The following is a 19701-nucleotide window of genomic DNA, read 5'->3' as shown; positions in this document are numbered from 1 at the left end:
CTTCCTACCTCTGGATGTTAGATGCTGTCCACCATGCGGGCTTTCGGATATCGACTGGAGCCTTTCGGACCAGCCCAGTTCAGAGTCTGTGTGCAGAGGCTGGTGAACCACCACTCTGGATTCGGCGACTTATCTTTTTGGCTCGACAGGCGCTGAAAATCTCAGCGTCACCCCAGTCTTTGGCATTTAGTTCAGTGATCCAACCCGCCTTCGAACGACTACTCAGGAATCGGCCCCACGCGACCCATCCATTTGGTATACGTGCTACGGCCTGCCTCAAGGATCTGGATCTCTCGGGCACGAAAATACACAGGGATGGAACGTACTGCCGCCTTGGTGTCTTCGGAGGCCCAAAGTAATTTTAAGCTTGACGCAGCACCCGAAAAATTGTACATCAGATATGGTTTTTACAACTTCGTTTGCGTTTAAGTATGTACCATAGTTTTATCGTTATTTATACAGATGGATCCCAGCAGGGGAATGCTCTCGGTTGTTCTGTGGTTTTCCCTGATAGGGTTTTTAAAGTGAGTCTTCCAGAACAATTTACAAATTATGATGCGGAGTTATGACATTCTAATAGCACTGGAGAGTGTTCAAAGACATCACCTTACGAGTTTTCTTCTCTGTTCTGACTCTTAGTGCACTGCAAGCTCTTCACCAAATCTACATCTATACTCCGCAAGCCACCTGACGGTGTGTGGCAGAGGGTACATTGAGTACCTCTATCGGTTCTCCCTTCTATTCCAGTCTCGTATTGTTCGTGGAAACGAGGATTGTCGGTATGCCTCTGTGTGGGCTGTAATATCTCCGATTTTATCCTCATTGTCTCTTCGCGAGATATACGTAGGAGGGAGCAATATACTGCTTGACTCCTCGGTGAAGGTATGGTCTCGAAACTTCAACATAAGCCCGTACCGAGCTACTGAGTGTCTCTCCTGCAGAGTCTTCCACTGGAGTTTATCTATCATCTCCGTAACGCTTACGCGATTATTAAATGATCCTGTAACGAAGCGCGCTGCTCTCCATTGGATCTTCTCTCTCTTCTATCAGCCCTATCTGGTACAGATCCCACACTGCTGAGCAGTATTCAAGCAGTGGGCGAACAAGCGTACTGTAACCTACTTCCTTTGTTTTCGGATTGCATTTCCTTAGGATTCTTCCAATGAATCTGTCTGGCATCTGCTTTACCGACAATCAACTTTATATGATCATTCCATTTTAAATCACTCCTAATGCGTGCTCCCAGATAATTTTTGGAATTAACTGCTTCCAGTTGCTGACCTGCTATTTTGTATTTAAATGATAAGGGATCTTTCTTTCTATGTATTCGCAGCACATTACACTTGTCTACATTGAGATTCAATTGCCATTCCCTGCACCATGCGTCAATTCGCTGCAGATCCTCCTGCATTTCAGTAAAATTTTCCATTGTTACCTTTCGATATATAACAGCATCAACCGCAAAAAGCGTCAGTGAACTTCTGATGTCATCCACAAGGTCATTTATGTATATTGTGAATAGCAACGGTCCTGTGACACTCCCCTGCGGCACACCTGAAATCACTCTTACTTCGGAAGACTTCTCTCCATTGAGAATGACATGCTGCGTGCTGTTATCTAGGAACTCCTCAATCCAATCACACAATTGGTCTGATAGTCCATATGCTCTTACTTAGTTCATTAAACGACTGTGGGGAACTGTATCGAACGCCTTGCGGAAGTCAAGAACATGGCATCTACCTGTGAACCCGTGTCTATGGCCCTCTGAGTCTCGTGGACGAATAGCGCGAGCTGGGTTTCACACAACCGTCTTTTTCGAAACCCATGCTGATTCCTACAGAGTAGATTTCTAGTCTCCAGAAAAGTCATTATACTCGAACATAATACGTGTTCCAAAATTCTACAACTGATCGACGTTAGAGATATAGGTTTATAGTTCTGCACATTTGTTCTACGTCCCTTCTTGAAAATGGGGATGACCTGTGCCCTTTTCCAATCTTTTGGAACACTACGCTGTTCTAGAGACCTACGGTACACCGCTGCAAGAAAGGGGGGGGGGCGGCGGCGGCAAGTTCCTTCGTGTACTCTGTGTAAAATCGAACTGGTATCCTTTCAGGTCCAGCGGCCTTTCCTCTTTTGAGCGATTTTAATTGTTTCTCTATCCCTCTATCTATTTCGATATCTACCGTTTTGTCATCTGTGCGACAGTCTAGAGAAGGTCCGGTAGACCCACTGATTCAGCTCATCCATGACTGCTTACAGCAGCTCCAACGCCATAGCAAGGAGTTGCTCTTTCGCTGGGTACCTGGCCACGTTGGGATACAGGGTAAAGACATGGCTGATAAAGCTACCAAGGAAGCATGTTGGGATGGTGCTGTCCATCAATGTCCCATCCCGTTGCACGCCATTATCTCATTTTCTGACAGATGCATCATGCATAAGTGGGAGACTGAATGGTTGCAGGTGTCGGACAACAAATTGCGGTCACTCAAACTGACCACAAAAGCTTGGCGGACTTCGTGTCAGCCTCGCCGCTGGAAGGAGGTTTTGCTCACCAGACTGCGCATTGGGCATAGCCCTTTCACATATAGGTTCCTCCCCTGGGGGAGGATCCACCGTTCTGTGAAGCTTGTGGCGTGCCACTTTCAGTTCACCATATTGTGGCTATGTGTGTCCTGTATACTGGTAATAGGGCAGCCCTTGGTCTCGCTGGAGATCTGCCCACTGTCCTCGCAGACACCGATACCAGTGTTAAGAGTGGTGAAATTTTGTGAACTATCGGGCCTCATTCCTAAACTGGTGGGGAAGGGCGGCAGACTTCAGTACAGTTATAAACTGCTCTGCATGTTGGGACAGCCTTCGTCCCCACCCATGAGATTTCATGTTGATTTTTCGTCAGGGCGCTGATGACCGTGATGTCGAGCGCCCCCTCAACTCATCATCATCGTTTTTGACAGCATTTTATATTCAAAGTTTTACATTTTTACTGGGTCTCTGCAGTTAGCAGAAGTAATTCACTACATTAAACAACGTTGCAGAGCACAAAAGCACCGAGTGGAGAAACTGGTCCCCACGAAGGCATTGGCGATGAGCGGACCACATGAGTAGGGGGACAACCTATGTACCAAGACACGCTGCATTGTTGCCAAATTTATTAAAGATGGCGGGGATGACGTCATCCAAGATGGCGGCATGTAAGCTTTGCAACATCACATGACGTCAGCCAAGATGGCGGATTTTGGCGGGAGAATAGTCCAATTGTGCTATGTCCACTAACCTAACCTCAAGATAAAATGGCGGGAAGTTTGAATTCCAACAGGATAATGCATGCAAAACCGTACTTCTCGCGTCAAATAATAAACTGCACTTATAGTAACGTAATTCACGTCCTTTGATTTTGCAGGGGGGAAGGGACTGAAGACATTATTTTAAGCAGTATGGTCCTCACTTGTTCTCCAACACAGTCAGCACACACATCTTTGATATCGCAGTGCAGTCACCACGACGTCCGCGCTCCAACTGAATTAGTTCAAATCCTCGGCACCCCCTGGCCAGTGTGTGGAGACACTGGCTACGCCTGTCATGTGAGGCGGCCGGCCACTAGCACGAGAGGGGGGGGGGGGGGGCGAGCCCAGCGAGCCCAGGAATCGCTCCCACATCGTAAACATGTTTTCGCTGGAACTAGTCGAGTCTGACGTCACATCAGCCCCTTGTCCGCTCACCACGTGCATTCGTCGCCTCCACACGTTTCCCGCCAAAATTGTCTCTTGGAGCTGAATCGCACAACGGTCGGCCGTTTCCCTGCAACACTTTCGGCGCCACGTTCAAACCTGTCGATGCCGACCTCACACAGCCATTGGCCACATGTCCCTGTGCGAGCGAGAACGCAGTGTATGAACGCAGTGCTACACTTTTGGCGGCAAAGTTTGCTCGACAGTGGAATCCGCCATGACTATATAACAGCACCTTTGGACCGCACTAGAACGCCCGCTAATTGACTCGCTCTCGCGCGCGCGTAATAACTGTACAATCGCTGCGCCGCCGTCTCGCTTACGTCACACACCCTCCATACACGCGACGGACATAGCCTTCTGTAAATACCTGGGGCCGGGTTCTGGGAGCCTTCCGCGAGGTGTGCATGTGCAAAGAGATACAGAAAACAGAGCAAGCGCTCTCCGAATGTGGTGGTGACTGGATACGCCTTGGTTACATTTAGAGACAATTTTAGAACACAGAACGATAACTTATGTCGCGGTCGCATGGATGGATCTGACATAAAATCGAAAGAAATGCGAAAACTGATTAGCGCATAGATATAAACTAACCTAATATAGACCGAAATGCGGTGAAAATGAGAACGTACTTGCTTATCTTCTGGTTTGCAGGGGGGAATTTGTACATGGAGTAAAGTATGCGGCAGCAAGAGGAATGCAGGAAAACGATGGCTTCAAAGTGAGCCGAATGAGGAAGGCAGTCGATTTTTTTCTCGTTGAGTTCGTATTATAGTGTATGTCTACCGAGGTAGCAGTGATACACGCGAGTTGAATACTGTATTTGATGCTTTTGAGGAGGACAGATAATCATTCACGTCTAAACTTACTGACATGTGTGTTAAATCATAACAGAGGGTGTACGGAATGATCGATTGAGACAGAGCTGCAACTAGGTAAGATTCAAACGTTGACTCATTTATTCTAGAGAAGGATGAGTTGTTGAAGGTAGATTTTTTCCAGTATTCTATTTGGATGCTTTAGTCACGTGATACAGCCAGCGTTCTAGTCATATGCGGCTACGTGTTTGGTATGTGGTTTAAAGCATTGTCTACTTGCGATCGTTAACGGTGAACCCGTCGGTCATCAGAGGACTTCCCTCTCATGTGTGATGAAGGTTGACACATTCCTCTAAATGCACTTTGATTTACGCAATCCCCACCCTGTCGTATGCTTGGTGTAAAATCAATACTTCAGCATCATACCTAAGTTAGCTGTGGGTATTTGTGAGGGCCTGTAATCATTGTGTACACACTTACCCGACGGACGGGTGTTTAGAGTCGGTGACGGGATGACTTTTAATTTTCACATGTTGGACGCTGCTGTGATATGTATCCGTTTGCTTGTAGGATGTACTGGCTGCTAATAACTATCGTTTTTTATATAGACCTGATGGAGTAATAGTATTATTTCTGACTTGTGATCTGGTGTGATCATTGGGCACTAGACATGTCCGCAGGGCTATATTGGGCTCGTATCATAGAAAGGAAAAGTTTTACGATTGGGGTAGAGATAGCTCAGCGTAAGGTGACTGGGGAGAAGGATGTATGTCTGACAGGACGGAAAAATAAGCGATCTAAGGTTATTGCCCGTTTTTAAGTGCTGAACGTTCTAGCCTTAGGTGTGTGTGTGTGTGTGTGTGTGTGTGTGTGTGTGTGTGTGTGTGTGTGTGTTTTTCTCTCTCTCTCTCTCTCTCTCTCTCTCTCTCTCTCTCTCTGCCCAGAACCTTCGATGCACCGATCATGGACTCTAGAACAATACTTTACACTTGATAGATTGGATGATTTGCTTCAAAATCTATCGAACTACGTTGTGTATAAATATCGCTCCGTTCTTGTTCTTCTTAACCGTATGCTATTAAATTAAGGCACTTTGAGATGTATGGTTTAGCTATGGTTTAGCTATGATACTGAAATTAAGAAAACAAGCTGTCACATGATTCGCCAGTGTTGGACTTACTGTAAAATTTTTCGCGATATCAGCTGTGATGGATAATATTACAGTAGATCAGTGGTGTCTCATCCATCGCATCTGTGCTTTGGGTACGACATAATGATTGACTGACAACGCTTGCTTGAGTTGGGGGAGAAATTTTGGTTGATGGACCGCAACTTCGGTTGCTAGCACCGAAAACGGTGATCCTGTACTTGTGTGCAAAAATGACCAATCACTAAAAATTGAATGCAGAGTTATAAACTATTCGGTCACTGCGACATATGAGTTTAAATTTAGAGGTGGTCAATCACTTTCGAGGGAAGTGGCTACAACGCCACCAGGCTCTTCTATTTTGCTTGTGTTGTGGGTGTCCTTTATTTAAAATCATTCAATGTTGTGCTATCGACTGTAAGAATATGATTTATAAGGTGTAAGGTAAGGTTTCCTGTGAGAGACCATGCATCAGTCCGTGTTAATGTCTGTTTAGAATCAGACAATGACTTCGAAGTCGCGGCAGAAAGACGAAATGCTCGGCAGTGTGCAAAAGCGTGTTAGAAAACACTGTTTGAACAAGGGCCAGATGCAGCTTCTGATTCGCTTAGAGTATGGGTGATCAAACTTTAAAGGGGTCTCTGCAGCGTGTGTGTAAATTTAATATGATCTTGTTCATATAGGCACCTGTAGTTTGAGGTGTTGGATTTGGCGAGCTGTTAGGAATTCTTGGATGGTTGGACTCTGAGTTATTTGGGGGGAGTATTGTGAATTCCGTTTGTCCGCACTGGAGATGGATTGCATTGGTGCCTTCATGACTTTTTCACTGTTTGATGGTAGAGGATAAAGATGATTGGGTGTTGAGGATCTGTTGTACTTGTACCTAGTTTGAGGCGTACAACATTGCGCGCATTTCCGGCGAATGGTCAAAACAAGGTCCTGTTGTAGTAACTGAGATCGTTCTGTTTATAGACAGGTTGCAGAAGGTAATAGATGTCTTTCTCCGACTTAAATTGCAGAAATCAGGGACCAGGCTTTGAATATAGTCGTATGTGCTTGATGCTTTGTATAAAAGTTTGAATCTTTAATTGGGTTTGATATTTCTGGGTGTGTGTAAAATTAATTTTACTGTTGAAAGTATGAGAAAGAGGAGTTGATTGGTGTTTAGATAGAGGCTACGTTTGTAATTCGAAAAGAGGGGATGAGAATGGTAAATTGATTGATGGGCATGGTTTGTGGGGTGATATGAGTGTCAAAATAGGGTTGAGGATGTTTGCATATGTTGATGGTGGGATGGGTGTGAGGTTAGGTGCGGTGGGAGGTGTAAATTAGATCTTATTTTAAAAAAAGTTGTAAAGTAGGAATAATATTGCAAAGGTTTGTAGATGGCTGGTCACGCGACGAGGCGAGAGCAGGGATATGTAGTTATGTTTAGTTAAAGGGCCGTGTTATGTGTTGTAAGGAGCAATGTGCAGTCTGCTACAGTGTCATAGGAGGCTGCTATGATGATGTGTCTAGCGTATGGATGCTGCGCTTTGGAATTATGCTACATTGATGTAAAGTTGACTTTCACCCGCGTTCGGTGGTCGCGGCTTGGGATCGCGGTCCTGGACGGACGTATGTGTGTGCTTTGACCGGTGTCGAGCGCGTTGACCGCGCCATCTCACGCTTGCGGAAGCTGAGCAGGGGCTGTGCGAAGCCTGAAATCAGATGGATGGGTGACTTCACGATCCAGTGGGCAGGGTGCAGAGTGGGGGTATTTTGCAGGCCTGGAGAGGCTGTCGAGACTGAATGGGCTGCCGCCCAGAAGAGCAGGTGAGGAGGGCGTCCGATCAGTTTGGAAGCTGCCAGTAGAAGAGAGCAAACGACGTGTCCGCTCCCGGCAGCTGCCGTGGCTCCAGCCCCACTTGACCACCTCCAGCGCCTCCCTATTGGTCGGTCAGATCGTAAGACGCGTAGTTGGGTAGCGTTACCTCGTCAGCAACAGTTGAGTTTAGCTGCTGATGGTTCAACACGTGAGTTTCCCCCCAGGGGGTCCACAACTCTTCTGTGGACACGTGCGTAGCGAGCACGGGACCCCGAGCTAATGTGGCCCTCCTTCCTTTCCGGGCTGCATACCTTCCCTTCCCTTTCCGCATCCTTCCCCGTCCCCCATCTTCGCCCCCCCCTCACCTCTGGCTCTTTCCTTCCCTTTCTCCCCCTCTGGGAGTATGGTTTGTGCCTACGTCCGGAGACGTACGCTCGAAACTGTTCCAAATTCCTTGCTTTCTACACTTGCAAGTCCTCGTCCTTCCACTGTCCTTCTCTTTTCCTTCCCTCTTCTCTTTGCCCTTTTCTCCGTTGCGGCGTTTGAGACCCCCCCCCTTCTTTCCTTTCCCTTTCTCTTTTTTCCTCCCTGTGCGTGTCTGAAGGCCGACCCACGCACTTCCATGCGTAGCCGGTAACGGGGTAACGCGTGATTCCCTGCCCTGGGTAGACAGGTAGGACACGTACATACCCCCTGGTAATGGCCAGGCCCAGGGAGGGGTGATTACCCGAGCTGATACCTTCCGAAAGTGCCGATTCGTCCCTCCGTCCGTTTGTCGGGAGGTGTGACCTGAGGTGTGAACAATCACCTAAGGCGGGTGTGCCCTCAGTGAGGGCCCCCACAAGGGAGGAGCGCGCCATCGGAGACGCCGGTAATCATGGGGGATTCTTCCGCAATGGTTTCCTCACCTTCCACTATGTCTGCTCACAAACGTAAGTTCACTGAGTCTCAGCCACAGACGGTTCTTCCATCGTTGCCACAGTTCCTTGTTTCTCGGTCTGACGAAGGTCACAACTTCTCCACGGTCAACCCCTTCATTATTCAGAAAGGTGTCGACGCAATTGCAGGTCCTGTAAAGTCTTGTTCCAGATTACGGAATGGCACCCTGTTGTTAGAAACACACAGTGCCCTCCAGGCGCAAAAATTGCTGCGTACTTCTCTGCTCCACACCTTCCCTGTCCGGATGGAACCGCACCGTACCTTAAATTCCTCGCGTGGAGTCGTTTATACACGCTCCCTCGACGGATTGTCTGACGAAGAAATTCAGCACTACCTGTCTGACCAGGGCGTAACGGCTGTTCATAGGGTTATGAAAAGCATTGACACGAACATCATTCCAACCCGCACTGTCTTCTTGACATTTGACAAAGTTCAACTCCCATCGAAAATCAAAGCAGGCTATGAGACAATTTCCGTTCGCCCTTACGTCCCAAACCCTACGCGTTGCTATCGATGTCAGCAGTTCAATCACACCAGCCAGTCCTGTTCCAATCCGGCCAAATGTGTTACGTGTGGCAAGGATGCCCATGAGGGTGCTTGTCCACCTCCTTCCCCTCGCTGCATCAACTGTATGGGTGACCACGCTGCTTCCCCCCAGGGGGTCCACAACTCTTTCGTGGATACGTGCGTGGCGAGCACGGGGCCCCGAGCCATTGCAGCCTTCTTTCTCTCCCGGGCTGCATTTCCTTTCCCTTCCCCTCCTTTCCCCTCCATACCCCTTTCCCCTCGCCCTCTCCTCTCCCTCTATTGGTGTCCTTGCTTATGTTGGCCCCCGCTATCCTCCTGGTTCTGTTGGTTTTACACTCCGGCTTTGTTGCGTAATCATCTCCTCCTTTTGGCATTCCTTGGTCCCCCTCTGGGGTTTGACCTCCATTCCAAAATTTCTCTTCCGTAGTGTGAGCCATTTGGGGAAGAGCACCTTACCTAGTGTCTCCGACGTGTGCCCTACTAGTGCATTCCACCTTTTCTTTTACGTCGTTGTCTGATGCTAGGGTGCATAGCCAGCACGGTAGCCAGCCCGTGTGGTGGGGTCGCTATGTACCCTTTTGGTTGAGCCCCCTGAACACACAGGGATCACACTTCTGATACCTGAGCTGTGACCTCCTCATGCATGCCTTGGAGTGGTTGCTCGTCATCCTGGAGCATCGGAACTCCCGGCAATGGCCGCCGTGCCAGACGGCCCTTGCTGTGGCTGGGTGGCGCCCGTGAGGAGAGCCCCTGATCGGAGTGGGTGGTATCAGGGCGGACGCTATGCAGATGAAACGCATACGGGTCCAAAACTCTGGCCGCTGTTCTGCGGCCGTCTCTCTGCGTGGTACTGATTCCTCAAGTGCTGCTTCTCTTGCCCCTTCGGCCTTCCCTTCCGTGGCTACCCCCTGGGAGGAGGGTCAGGCCCGTCGTCTAGGGGCACAACCTTTCCCCCGTTATCTAGTTTGCACCAGGACTGATGGAGATACTTTCACCAGTGTCAAACCTTTATTCTTTGTGGAACACATTGAAGACAAGTTCGGCGAAGTGGACTCCCTGAGCAAGATGCGGTCGGGTTCGTTACTGATAAAAACTGCTTCGCCTGCCCAATCTGCGGCCCTTCGTGCCTGTACCCATCTTGGCACAATTCCCGTGTCCATTACCCCTCACCAGTCTCTAAATATGGTACAAGGTGTGATTTTTCACAGAGACCTCATCCTTCAAACTGATGAACTTCGGGACAATCTCGGATGGCGGGGTGTTCACTTTGTTCGGCGTGTTCAGAAGGGTCCTAAAGATAATCGTATTGATACTGGTGCCTTTATCCTGGCCTTTGAAGGGGATACCCTTCCTGAGAAAGTTAAGATTATGGTCTATCGCTGTGATGTGAAGCCGTACATCCCACCTCCTATGCGGTGTTTTAAGTGCTTGCGTTTTGGCCACATGTCTTCTCGCTGTACCCAGGACCCTCTCTGTGGTGACTGTGGACGTCCACTCCATGAGGGGAGTCCCTGTGTTCCCCCTCCTGTATGTGTAAATTGTCATGGTAGTCATTCTCCACGTTCAGCAGATTGCCCAGTCTATAAGAAAGAAAAAAAGATACAGGAGTGTAAGTCTCTTGATCGTTTAAGCTACACAGAGGCCCGTAAGAAATATGCACGATTGCACCCTGTGCCCATGACATCTAGTTACGCCTTGGTTACCTCTTCATCCCTTCCTCCCCCTTCCTTACCCCCATCCCGGACCCCTCTCCTTCCCCCCTCCCCCGCGGCTCCCACCCCTTCTCCTCTGGGCGCCGCTCCCCCTCCCCAGCCGGAGAAGTGTCCCACTCCTTCGGCGTCTGCCGGTCAAGGGCGCCTCTCCCGGGATGCCCCTTCCCGGCACCTTCCAGGTCAAAGGTCTGCTGCAGCGCGGCGACCGCGAGAGCCGCGGTCTATCGGCCCCCAGGTCGCCCGGTCTCTTTCTGTTCCTGATCTTGCTGCAGCTGGCTCCATTATGCCACACAGCCCTCCTCGATCTCAGCCTGAAAAGAAGAAGAAACATAAGTCCCGGGACAAAGAGCCTCTGGTGTCACCGGAGGTCCCTTCCCCGGCTTCACAACCGGATTCTGACCTGTCGTTTATAGATGTCGCCCCCTCCTTGTCGGTGACGGGTGGGGACCCGGAGGTATGACTGGATTTAGCGTGTTCAGCCCTCATTTAAACCATCGTTCTGTGGTTCTCCAATGGAATTGTAATGGCTAGTATCGTCACCTTCCGGAATTGAAATCCCTTCTTTCGTCCTACTCAGCAGCTTGTGTGGTTCTCCAGGAATCTCATTTTACTGATGCTCACTCACCGACCCTCCGTGGGTTCCGTGTTTTCTGTCGAAATCGGGTCGGACCCTTGCGGGCTTCTGGTGGCGTTTGTACATTGGTCCGTACAGACATTGCTAGCACGTGGATTCCTCTCCAAACTACATTGGAAGCGGTTGCTGTTAGGGTCCACTTAGACTCTGCAGTCACAGTATGCAATCTTTATCTCCCTCCTGACAGGACTCTTACACTTGCTGCCTTAACCACCCTTCTTCAGCAACTTCCTCCTCCCTTCCTCCTCCTTGGGGATTTTAATGCTCATCATCCTTTGTGGGGCAGTGCCTTTCCATCTAGACGAGGTCTTCTTATAGACCAATTTATTGCAGACCACGACCTGTGCCTTCTTAATGATGGCTCCCCTACTCATTTCAGTGCTGGTCATGGTACCTTTTCTGCCATTGATCTTTCTCTTTCTTCTCCCTCTCTCCTCCCTTCATTACACTGGTCGCCACACGACGACCTTTGTGATAGTGGCCATTTCCCGTTGATTATCACGCTCCCTTCCCGCTCCCCGATGGACAGGTTACCTCTTTGGTCTTTCCACCGCGCCGATTGGCCTCTATATACTGCACAGGTCGAGTTTTCTCCCTCTTTGTCGGGTTGTATTGATGACGTCCTACGTGACGTGTCTGACGCGATTGTTCGCGCTGCTAACCTTGCTGTCCCGCGCTCATCTGGACAATTTCGTCGTCGGCAAGTCCCGTGGTGGAGTACGGCCATTGCCATTGCCATCCGTGATCGCCGTCGAGCTTTGCAACACTTTAAGAGGCACCCATCTGTAGCCAGCCTTTCTACCTTTAAGCGCCTTCGCGCTAAAGCCCGTTATTTAATCAAACAGAGCAAGCGGATATGTTGGGAACGATTCGTTTCTTCCCTTGGTTCCACTGTCCCTCTGTCACGGGTATGGGCTACACTTCGCTCTCCCCAAGGTTGCCATCGGCAGTCCACCCTCCCAGGCCTTCACCTCCCAGATGGCATTTGTACGGACCCATTAGTTCTCGCAGAACATCTTGCGACCCATTTTGCAGTGGCATCAGCGTCGGCCTCCTATCCAGCTGCTTTCCTTCATCAAAAACAGCAGGCTGAAGCTGTCACCTTATGTTTCACCACTTGTGAGTCAGAATCTTACAACGAACCTTTCACTGAATGGGAATTTCTTTCTGCTCTATCTTCTTCTCACGATGCGGCTCCTGGCCCAGATTCCATTCATAACCAGCTGCTTCAACATCTCAGTGCTCCACAACGGCACCATCTTCTTCGGGTGTTTAACCGTATCTGGCTCCAGGGTGACTTCCCTTCTCAGTGGAGGGATAGCATTGTGGTTCCTGTCCTTAAGCCTGGTCAGAACCCCCTATCTGTTGACAGCTATCGGCCAATTAGTTTGACCAATGTTGGTTGTAAGTTACTTGAACGGCTGGTAGCCCGTCGGCTCACTTGGGTCCTCGAATCTCGGGATCTATTGTCCCCTTACCAGTGTGGCTTTCGAGAGGGACGATCTCCAATCGATCATTTGCTTCGCTTGGAATCCGCAGTTCGGCAGGCTTTTTCCCAGCGCCGCCATTTGGTTGCAGTGTTTTTTGACCTTCGCAAGGCCTATGACACGGCCTGGCGCCATCACATCTTACTAACCCTTCATCAGTGGGGTCTTCGGGGCCCACTCCCGATTTTTATCCGCCAGTTCCTGATCCATCGGTCATTCAGAGTTCGAGTTGGTACTGCTTTTAGTTCTCCACGGACCCAGGAGACGGGCATCCCACAGGGTTCTGTCTTGAGTGTCCTTCTTTTCCTCATTGCTATCGATGGACTTGTGGCCTCTGTCGGTCCCTTGGTTGCCCCTGCCCTGTATGTGGATGATTTCTGCATTTGGGTTAGTTCCTCCTCGATGGCATCTGCAGAACGGCAGCTCCAGGTGGCTATACGGCGTGCCTCTGCATGGACCCTCTCACACGGGTTTCAATTCTCTCCTTTAAAATCGCGGGTGGTCCACTTCTGTCGCCGTACTACGGTCCACCCTGATCCAGAGCTCTATCTCGCTGCACAAAGATTGCCTGTGGTTCCACAGTTTCGTTTCCTAGGTCTTCTTTTCGACAACAAGCTCACTTGGCTGCCCCATATCAGACTCCTGAAGGTAGGATGTTTCCGTAAACTCAATGTCCTTCGCTTCCTTGCCCACTCCTCCTGGGGTGCGGACCGTTCCCTCCTCCTCCGTCTTTATCGTGCTCTAGTTCTGTCACGTTTGGACTATGGTTGTCAAGTTTATGGTTCAGCTGCTCCTTCCACGCTGCACGTGCTGGATCCAGTCCACCATCGTGGTATCCGTTTGGCCACCGGTGCCTTCCCTACTAGCCCTGTTGATAGTCTCCTGGTTGAAGCTGGGATCCCCCCCCTTTCCGTTCGGCGGTCCCAGCTTCTGGTGTCTTATGCCCTTACTATCCGTTCTTCTCCCGCTCATCCTTCCTATTCTATCCTATTCCCAGACCATGGACTTCGCCCGCCTGACTCCCGCCCTCGGGCGGGTTTACCGGTTGGGCTGCGCCTTGCGTCTCTTAACCGTGATTTTCGGCTTCCTTCTTTGTCCTGTCTTCCTCGCTCCCTCCCCTCCACCCCTCCTTGGTTAGTTCCTCGGCCTCGAATTCGGATGGATCTCCGCCGCGGTCCGAAAGATTCCATCCCCCCGGTGGTGTTCCGTTCCTTTTTCCGCCAAATTTTATGGGAGTTTCGGGATGCTGTTGTTTTTTACACTGATGGCTCTAAATCTGCTGATCATGTTGGGTATGCCTTCACGTCCTTTGTTGGAACGGAAAATCATCTACTGCCACCCTCATGTGGGGTGTTTACTGCGGAATTGATGGCAATTTCCCGGGCCCTTACCTTTATTAAACAATCCCAACACAACCGCGTTTTGTTATGTACGGACTCGATGAGTGGCCTTCTTGCTATTGACCAGTGTTTTTCGCGCCATCCCTTGGTCTCTGCCATCCATGACCATCTCGCTGATCTTCACCGTGCTGCTTGTTCCATTGACTTCCTATGGGTCCCGGGCCATGTGGGTATCCCGGGTAATGAGCTCGCTGATCGTTTGGCTGGGGGAGCAGTTACTTACCCCCCGTTTTCTGTAACCCCTCCTGCAGCGGATTTACGGCTTCACATCAAATCTCACTTTGCACAGTCATGGGCCAATTCTTGGGAGGCTACTCCACTGTCTAATAAACTTCGTGCCATTAAGGTGAATCCAGGCCCATGGCGTTCTTCCTTTCGCCTCTCCCGCAAGGACTCGACCACACTGTGTCGTCTCCGCATTGGCCATACCAGGCTGACCCATGGTTTCCTTTTGCGTGATGAGCCACCCCCGCTATGTGGTTGTGGAGCCTTCCAGTCAGTGGCCCACATTTTGGTTGAATGCCCCCTTCTTTTGGCTCTGCGTGCTAAGTACAGACTCCCCCACACTTTACCTTTGATGTTGGCTGACGATTCCCGGATGGTCTCTCTGGTTCTAGGTTTCCTCCGGGAGAGTGGTTTTTATTCTCAGTTTTAAAGTTTTTAATCTCCCTCTGGTGTTGGGGCAGGGCGGTGAGTGTTTGGGTGTCTCCCACTGTAGGCAGTGTTCAGAGATTCCCGATTTACCTCCCTGACCGGAATCCTCTTTTCTTTCCCTTTTACTCTGTTTTTACCCCTTCTTTTTAAGGCTTGGTTAGTTTTTCTATTCCCATACGTACTTTCTGCATTATAGCAGTTGTACTTTTTAAGTCACAGGTGGTCTTGCCTATGCTGCTTCAGCATAGTGTTGGGTTCATTCTCTTGCCAACTTCCCTCATTTGTTTTTACTAATGACAACGTGACTGCCCTTTTACGTTTCCCCTTTATCCGTTTTATTTTTCTGACTATACTGAGATGTCCCGTTAGCAGAATGGAGTCTATTTGAAACGAGGGACTGATGACCTTGCTGTTTGGTCCCTTTAACCTCAAACAACCAACCAACCAACCAACCACGCTGCTTCCTCTCGAGATTGTCCCGTTTTTAAGGACGAAAAGCTCATCCAGGAAATTAGAGTAAAGGAAAAGGTGTCGACCTTTGCTGCTCGAAAATTATTCGCCAGTCGACAGCCCACCGTGCCTCAGAAAGGAACATACAGCACTGTCCTTGCTTCTCCTCGGCCAACAAAGGAGGTGGCCACGCAGACTTGCGACCTCACCTTTAGTACCACGGTCGTCAGATCGGCCAGCGCAAAGATCGCCCATTCAACCTCACCACTTTCGCCTGCACACTCTATGGCTCACCCTTCGTCGGGTTCTGCTAAATCTCGAGCCCAAAAGTCAGACGCCAAGTCTTCGAAAAAAGAGCATACTCGTGAAGAGTTTTTACGTACCGCAACTTCACAACCATCGGTTCCTCCTTCATCTAAACATCATACTTCCAAGAAGGCTACAAAGAAACACAGTTCCTCTCCTTCTCCGCCAAGGCGTGTCCCATCTACAGCACCACCTGGCGGAAATCGCCCTCGGCCGTCCTCTGTGTCGCCGAGGCGCACTGCCTGTGGCCGGTCAACCGGCCGATCGCTGGTGGCAGGAGCTGCTCCTGACCAACCTATGGATCAGGATCTTCTGCCTTCGACTGAATGCCATTCCATGCTGTCGGTCGCAAGCTCTGAGCAGTCGTTGAGTTGACAGCAACCTTGGTCACATTCCTCCATTTTCTGTTCACCCTATGTCCATTATCCACTGGAATATCCGCGGCATTCGAGCCAATCGGGATGAATTGTCGATCCTCTTACGATCCTACTCGCCGGTCATCTTCTGTCTTCAGGAAACAAAGCTGCGTCCCCATGACCGCTTGGTTCTCCCTCATTTTCAGTCCGTTCGATATGACCTCCCCTATGTTGAAGGCACTCCAGCCCATGGAGGAATCATGATTCTTCTCCATGATACTCTCCATTATCACCCAATCCCCTTAAACAGTTCCTTCCAAGCTGTCGCCGTCCGTCTTTCCCTTTCTGGATACACATTCACTCTTTGTACGGTATACATTCCATCGTCCACACCAATGGCACGAGCTGATCTCCTTCATCTTCTTGGTCAGCTTCCACCCCCCTATTTGCTGGTTGGGGACTTCAATGCCCACCACCTGCTTTGGGGATCTCCACATCCTTGTCCACGTGGCTCACTATTGCTAGACGTCTTCCACCACGCGGATCTAGTTTGCCTCAACACTGGGGTCCCCACATTTTTGTCTGCCTCCACGACAAATTTATCTCATTTGGACCTTGCGGTCGGTACTGTTCCGCTAGCTCGGCGCTTCGAATGGTTCGCCCTTGATGATACACACTCGAGTGAACACTTTCCATGTGTCCTTCGACTGCAGCCTCAACTGCCATATATGCGCTCGCGACGCTGGAAGTTTGCCCAAGCCGATTGGACACTTTGTTCGTCTCTAGCGACATTCGATGACCGTCGTTTACCCAGCGTCGACGATGAGGTCACACATATTACCGACGTTATTCTTACAGCTGCGGAACGTTCAATACCACGCACCTCCGAATTGCCCCGGCGCCCCCCAGTTCCTTGGTGGAACGAGGCATGCCGTGACGCAATACGTGAGCGGCGACGTGCTCTTCGCATTTTCCGTCACCATCCAACTTTGGCCAACTGTATCCGATATAAGCAGCTCCGTGCGCGATGCCGTCGCGTCATCCGCGATAGCAAGAAGGCAAGCTGGAAATTCTTTATTAGCTCATTAAACACCTTCACTCCCTCCTCGGAAGTTTGGAGTCGGCTTCGACGGTTCTCAGGCGCGCCTAGTTTCTCCCCAGTCTCTGGGCTCACTGTCGCGCATGATACCTTAGTGGACCCCGTCGCAATTTCTAACTCATTGGGTCAGCACTTTGCTGAGATTTCGAGCTCTTCAAATTACCCACCAGCGTTTCTCCCGAAGAAATGTACAGCGGAAGTGCGACATCTTGCTTTCTCCTCTCAAAATCACGAAAGCTACAATACTGTTTTCTCCATGCGGGAACTCCAACATGCCCTCTCTTCTTCTCGATCCTCCGCCCCAGGACCGGATGGTATCCATGTCCAAATGTTGCTGCATTTATCAACCCATAGCCTGCGTTACCTCCTTCGCCTTTATAATCGAATTTGGACCGACAGTACCTTTCCCAGACGATGGCGGGAAGCTATTGTCGTTCCCGTTCCGAAACCTGGAAAGGACAAACATCTCCCCTCTAGCTATCGCCCCATTTCTCTCACGAGTAGTGTCTGTAAGGTTTTGGAGCGTATGGTGAATTACCGTTTAGCTTGGTGGCTGGAATCCCGCAGACTTTTAACACCAGCCCAATGCGGATTCCGAAAGCATCGTTCTGCAGTTGACCATCTTGTTGCTCTCTCCACTTATATCATGAACAATTTTCTCCGGAAACGCCAAACGGTAGCAATATTTTTTGATCTGGAGAGAGCATACGATACCTGTTGGAGGACAGGCATCCTCCGCACACTGTTCTCTTGGGGCTTTCGAGGCCGGCTGCCCCTTTTTCTTCGCGAATTTATGGCAGAGCGCACATTTAGGGTGCGGGTGAACACTAGTCTCTCCCGTACTTTCTCCCAAGAAAACGGGGTACCCCAGGGCTCCGTGCTGAGTGTTGTACTGTTTGCCATCGCCATAAATCCAATTATGGATTGTCTCCTTCCTGATGTCACGGGCTCCCTCTTTGTGGACGATTTTGCGATCTACTACAGCTCTCAACGGACCAGCCTTCTTGAAAGACGTCTTCAAGGATGTCTCGATCGCCTCCACTCGTGGAGCATCGAAACCGGCTTCCGTTTCTCACCCAGTAAGACCGTTTGTGTTAATTTTTGGCGACGTACGGAGTTTCTTCCACCCTCCTTACATCTAGGTCCTGTCAACCTTCCGTTTTCAGACGTCGCTAAATTCTTGGGTCTTATGTTTGACAGAAAACTGTGCTGGTCCTCCCACGTTTCCTATCTTTCGGCTCGCTGTCTGCGATCCCTTAACACCCTCCATGTCCTGAATGGTACCTCCTGGGGAGCGGACCGAGTGGTTCTTCTCCGCCTCTATCGCGCCTTAGTGCGCTCGAAATTGGATTATGGAAGCATACTCTACTCGGCCGTCTATTCTTCGGCGTCTCGACTCTATCCACCACCGTGGATTTCGTTTAGTGTCTGGAGCTTTTTACACCAGCCCTGTGGAAAGCCTTTATGCTGAGACTGCTGAACCTCCGCTGTCCAATCGGCGAGCAGTCCTGCTGAGTCGTTATGCTAGCCATCTGTCTTCCATGCGTGGTAATCCAGCCCATGACCTTTTTTTCGACGCCTCCTTTGATGTAGGGTATGCAGGCCGCTCCTCCTCCCTACTACCCCCGGGAGTCTGCGTCCGTCAACTGCTCCATTCTCTTTCCTTCCGCTTTCCTAAAACCTTCTTGACAACTTGGGGTACAGCACCGCCTTGGCTCCGTCCCCGGATCTGCTTGCTCCGTGACCTTTGTCAATTTCCCAAGGATGGTACCCCTACACTTGTTTATCGTCGGGCATTTGCCGCTCTATGTGCACAAATGATGGACGCCACATTTATTTACACAGACGGCTCGAAAAAAACGTTAGGCGTAGGGAGTGCCTATATTGTTGGCGACACCCCAAATCACTTTCGGCTTCCCGACCAGTGTTCAGTTTATACTGCGGAGCTTTACACTGTTCTCCAGGCTGTCCACTACATCCGCCGCCATCAGCGGATACAGTACGTTATCTGCTCAGATTCTCTCAGCTCTCTCCTCAGTCTCCAAGCTCTTTACCCTGTGCACCCTCTGGTCCACCGGATTCAGGACTGTCTGCGCTTGCTCCACCTGGGGGGCGTCTCGGTGGCGTTCCTCTGGCTCCCGGGACACGCTGGTATCTGTGGGAATGAGGCGGCCGATATAGCGGCCAAGGCTGCAGTCTCTCTTCCTCGGCCAGCTATTCAGTCGCTTCCCTTCACCGATCTACGGAGCGGTTTATGTCGCAAAGTTGCTCATTCATGGCATGCGCATTGGTCAAAACTTCCCCATAATAAATTGCGGGAAGTGAAAGCCCTTCCTTGCGCTTGGACCTCTTCCTCCCGAACGCGTCGTCGGGAGGAGGTAATTTTAGCTAGACTCCGGATAGGGCACTGTCTTTTTAGCCATCGACATCTTTTAAGCGGCGATCCTCCCCCACTCTGTCCCCACTGCTCTCAGCTGTGGACGGTAAGACACCTTTTAATTGAATGCCCCTATTTTAATCCGTTACGCTCCCGTCTACAGCTATCGCCTGCTATATCGTCGATTTTAGCAGATGACACGCGCTCAGCCGACCGCGTTCTCCAGTTTATTAGCGACAGTGAAATGACGTCAGTC

Source organism: Schistocerca piceifrons, chromosome 3, assembly GCF_021461385.2.
Source record: "Schistocerca piceifrons isolate TAMUIC-IGC-003096 chromosome 3, iqSchPice1.1, whole genome shotgun sequence".
NCBI classification, from domain to species: domain Eukaryota; kingdom Metazoa; phylum Arthropoda; class Insecta; order Orthoptera; family Acrididae; genus Schistocerca; species Schistocerca piceifrons.
This window is presented reverse-complemented; position numbering follows the sequence as displayed.